The sequence below is a fragment of the Mastomys coucha genome, unplaced genomic scaffold (genome assembly GCF_008632895.1).
Source record: "Mastomys coucha isolate ucsf_1 unplaced genomic scaffold, UCSF_Mcou_1 pScaffold13, whole genome shotgun sequence".
Classification (NCBI taxonomy): Eukaryota; Metazoa; Chordata; class Mammalia; order Rodentia; family Muridae; genus Mastomys; species Mastomys coucha.
The window spans coordinates 71760096-71765088 of NW_022196895.1; the positions used below are offsets into that span (position 1 = coordinate 71760096).

Genomic DNA, 4993 nt, shown 5'->3' on the forward strand with positions numbered 1-4993 from the left:
TCTCTCTCTCTCTCTCTCTCTCTCTCTCTCTCTCAGCCCGCCTGGAGAATGTCTACAGAGTCTCCTGGGCCAGGGAGGCCTGGGAACCTGACTCTCAGTGCCAAGCTCATATTTAGAAACGTCTCCAGCCAGACTTTGGCGCCTGTCCTAGATGGACTCTGGACAGGGGGGGCACACTCATCACTACTGCCCCCAAGCAGGCAGATTCTGAGTAGACAAGTCCCTGTGTGAAAATAAATATGTGGGGAAGCTGTGGGAACCTGTATGCCTTGGGCAAAAGGGGGTGTGCCTAGGTGGTCTGTGGACCACAGGGAGGAGGAAGAAAGACGTCACAAGCTTGGGATGGGCAAAGGGTGGTGGGGAAGGAATTCCAGCTCTTGGTCCACCCTCTGCTCACTTTCTGCATCCCTTCCCCTAGATACCCAGGGCATGCTCCTGTCTCAGTGGGGACTTCTGACTCTCAGTGGGACAGAGTGTGCTCCATTTTGCCATCCCTTTTCTGTCCTGACCTCCCTAACCTGTGTGATAAGACTGAGGCTGCCTGCACCAGGCCTGTTCCTTCTCCTCTCCTCTCCATGCAGGGCTGGGTCCTCAGCGTCTCCGATTGGTGCAACGTGGCCAGGGGAGCGGTCACCCCCTGAGCTCTTCCTAGGTTTCCTGCAAAGCCTTTCTGAAGAGCCTTCTGCTTTTGATGTCTGTCGGCGCAGGGAGCTGGATGACGTCACTGCACCCAGCATACTTTACCCAGTAGCCCTCTTAGGTGATGGACACCATGCCTCAGCCCCATGAGCTCTCTCTTTTCAGCTCGTTCCTTTCAGGGATAGGCATGCTGGTGCCCTGCCTCTGCTGTTTCATGAGCACCTACAGGGCAGGCCCTGCACCTGCCCAGTGATGGCCTTGGGACCTGAGAGGTGCAGCTGTGGGAGATGGGGTAGGAGGCCAGCGCCCTGCCTCTCTGCACCTCTGCCCTGGAACCGCAGGGACTTACTCTTCAGATTCTTGCTGGAGAAGAGGCCGTGTTTGTGTAGTCCCATCTCCTGAAGGACCAAGGAAGATGACTCTCCTCCCATCGCAGGCAAGGCCTCTGAGAAGGGTCAGGGAGGCGAAGGAGACATTTTCATGTATCTCCTCGAGCCAGCCATGCTGTAAATGCGCCCTGGCTGAATAAATGACGAGGGAACAAAGGGGAGCTCAGCCTCCGCAAGCAACCCCCAAATTGAGACACAGGACAGTGTAAGAAGGTAGCTCCGTGGGGCTCCGGGGGCCCTCGGGAGCAGCCTCCTTTTACAAGAAAGTTCTGAGGGTCAGAGGAAGCGGGGAGGGTGCCTCAAACCCACTGACGGACCTCTGGGGCCAGAGGACGGTGAGATCTGGAGGAGAGGAGACAAGGCTGCCCTAGGTATCTCTCGCCCTTGGGAAAATTGCCTCTTCATGTGGTTGGGGGTGGACACTGCAATTTTTCTTTGAGGGTTAATTGTTTGGCTGACAGCACAGATAATTAGGACTGAGAATCCCGGAGCGAGGGTGACAGCACCATCTGCTGTGACTATGTTTCGGCCCCACCCCACTGGAGAGCCAGGCCGTGCCGGCCCTGCACACACATACCCCGGCCACAGAGGTGTGGGTGTCCAGCCATTGGCTGTCAGTCCAGTATCCTATGACCCAGCTGGCTGTGTCACTGGTGGGCCAGGATAGTGGGCTGCTTTGTAAAGGGCAGCTCCTTCCCTTCCCCCACTGCTCGCGTACACACACGGGTCTCAATTAGCAAGCGCCACTAACCCTGGGAGCTGATTTTTGTTCCTCCTTGTGGTCTAATGTGTTGTGCCTGGTCCTCTGCTGGCCAGAGCCAGGCGTGAGGAGCTACAGTAACTATGGAGCCCTTCATGTTTGGGTTCATCCTCCTGCCTCCTTCAGGATCTGCCACCTGTCCTGGCAGGCTAGCCTCGGGCCTGTGATGCTTGCTCCAGAATCAGGCTAGCACTGGCTACCGAGGCCAGGGAGAATGACCTGGGCGAAAGTCCAGCATGTCAGAATCAAGCTGAGAAGCCTTTGTCCGGAATGGGGGCCTTTTCTTCACATGGGTGCAATCCCGTGGGGTTATCCTTCTCCTTTTCAGTTCTCAGGACTAGATCACATACGTTAAGGAGCATGCTCTCTTTACAAAGACAATGATAGTCCAATCTTGCCTTCCAAATTGGCTCTAGGTCCGCCATGTTGCTTGTTGCCTCTTGAAGAAGGTCCTGGAGGGCAGCAGCACTGTGGGCGGGGAGCTTGGAGGTGTTATCAGGACCTGAACGGTGGCCCGTTCTCTTTGAGCCTGAGATGATCCTCAATGTCTTTTCAGCTCATTGTCTCTGCTTCATGCCTTGCACCCTGCACCCTGCGCCCTGTGCCTCTCACCCTGCGCCCTGTGCCTCTCACCCTGTGCCCCATGCCCCTCACCCCTCTCTCTTCTTACTTCTCATAGCCTTCCCTAGGAGAAGACCCAAGGCATAAATTTCCTATCCACTCCCCAACAGAGGGAGTGGCCACTGTTCCTCCTTGCTTCGCTTTCACTCAGCCCTCCTCCTCTGGGGGTGACATGACATTTAGAGGAAATTAACCTAGCACAGGGAAGCTTCCTAGAAAGAAAAAAAAAAAAAAGACATTTAAAAGTTGGAAATAAATGCCAGCCTTGACCTTCTCGTTTTACTGTGTGACGTTTAGACATCTTCTCAACCCCTCTGTGCTTCACTTTCATCTCTGAAACAATTCCTCACGGAACTGCTACAAAACAGGATGAAAAAAATCAATTTCTAGGGTGCAGTCATCAGACCCGTGGTACGTAGGCCGTCGTCATCTTGCTTCGATAGTCCATGTAAGCTGGAGTGCATAGTGCTTGTGCATAGTGCTTGTGCATAGTGCTTGTACATAGAGCTTGTGCATAGAGCTTGTGCATAGAGCTTCCTCTTGGGGGTCTAGGCTGTTCTCCATTCCCAGCCCCTCCTCAGCAGCTGGTCCCCTGGGGCCAAGAGGAGCCCGTGTGCATCTCAGTCCTGTGGGCTGCAGAACTGCCCCAAGCCTGATTGGAGGGGCAGGGCTGCAGCCTGGGTGGTCCCAGTGCCTTCTGGCTCTTCCTTGAAGACTAGAAGCCACAGTCTCGGCCCTGAACTGTCAGGAATCAGTGGGAGCAGTATCAGGGTCTTTGTCCCGTGGCATAGGGCGCTTTCTCTCTCTCCCCTTGCCTCTTCCTTTGAGGTAAAGGACGGGAAAGACATTCATCATGGGACACGGGTAGAGTGTCTTCCTGGGGCTCCCAGTCTCTAGCACCCCAAACGTCTTGCCCCAGGATTTGGCAAGAAGTAGAGGGGTGTGTCCTGTTTTCTGTGGCTCCCATTGGCAGAGTGAGTATCTATTCCCTTCCCCTTCCAGAACACTGGGACAGCTCAGGGGGCTTGTTGATAGGTCCGAATGGAAGCTTGAATGATGGCTAGCGGACACATACCTTGTTGAAAAGGGAGTCTTTGAAGTAGATCGAATAAAGTATGCAGAGGTAAGAAGTCAGGAATGATGGATGTGCATGTGTGTGAGTGCACGTGCGCGCATGTGTGAATGCGTGTGTATGTGTATGTGTGTGTGTGTATGCATGTGTATATGTGTGTGTGCATGTGTGTGTGAATGTGTGTATGTGCATGTGTGTGTGAATTTGTGTGTATACGTGTGTGTGCATGTGTGTGTATATGTGTGTGTGCATGTGTATGTGCATGCCTGCGTGTGCATGTGTACTCAAGCTCTGAGCCTGTGGTTGGATCACTGTCATTGGAAACTCTATGAGGCTTAACCACCAGGTGCCATGGGAGCTAATAAGAAAGAACAATAGGAGGTTAGGTAGAAGACGGTTCACGCCTGGACTTGTATGCCTGGGCCTAATTGTGATAGAGACCTCTGTTCTCCTTACAGACCTCCTCTGAAGCAGCTGGAGCTCAAGTCTCCCCATCCCCAAGGATTCAGCCAGCCAGGAGAGGAAAAGAGGATGGGACGGGGCTTACCCAGGGCTGAACAGTGAGCCACAGCTCTTTGAACCTGGAGCTCCGACCGGGAGGCTCTGCCGCGCGGGAGTGACTCAGGAAGAATTGATGCTCTGGCCCCCTGCGACATGTACATGGTGTAATGACAGGTAATGAACCTGAAGCTCGGCTATCCTTTATCAATGATATGGCAGGTAGGGGAATATATCAGCTTGTATTCGGCACACAATGTCAGCCTCAGGAAGATAACTGTGCACACAAAGCCCACGAAGCCCGATAAGATGATAGATGGACACCTTACAGTTATTTGTTTTTCACCCATGTGCTTGTTGAAGCTGGGTACCGGAAGATTTAGCAGCAGCTGAGTTCACTTCCTATGCCTTGTGGGAAGGCCCGGTGCCCGGGTTATGCATGCAGCATATCTTATTAGAGGGGTTCAGAGTACAAATCAAGAAGTCAGTATTGTCATGAACTCCTGCAGGAAGCAGGGGACTTATGTCAGGAAGGAAATTGAGATAACAGAGGGCAAGGGGGCGGGCGGTCTTATATACCCATGATTCATGAGGGTTAGACTAGGGTGGGGAGGAGGGAGCTTTGCACCTTGGGACCACCTCAGGTTTGGCTCAGACACCTAGAGTTTTGGTGATGCTGGTGTTGCTCATGAAAAATAGAAAAGTGTACTGTGCCCACCCGTTCCTTCAAGGGGTGCCCGGGCAAGTGGGGGAAGATTGAAACAGCTGGGAGGGCTTGGGTAGGGGCGTAGAGGGGACATGCAGGATCTGGCAGATTCTGTGGGTCTAACAGTTTATTCTAGGATTTATCCAAGGCAAGAAGCATCAGGCGAATCCCTAGGACCAAGAAGGCATGGCCTCCTGAGACTAGAGGGACAGAGCTGGCAATGCCAGGACGGAACTGCTACTACTGGTTGTCTGATCTGTACCACTTGTGACATGAGGGTGACGCTCTGGCAGCCCCCCCCCCCCCCC

At 53.6% G+C, this 4993-nt stretch overlaps 1 protein-coding gene across 2 annotated transcripts in view; it reads left to right on the forward strand.

Annotated features, from left to right (window-relative positions):
• Zbtb7c (zinc finger and BTB domain containing 7C) overlaps positions 1–4993 on the forward strand; it is a 324679-nt gene that overhangs the window by 68367 nt on the left and 251319 nt on the right. Inside the window, exon 2 of one of the 2 annotated variants that reach the window (XM_031366061.1) lies at positions 3940–4156. The gene's annotated coding sequence lies outside the window, so the exon portion shown is untranslated. Of the gene's footprint in view, positions 1–3939; positions 4202–4993 lie in introns of both variants that reach the window. The other variant, XM_031366062.1, reaches the window with a different exon arrangement.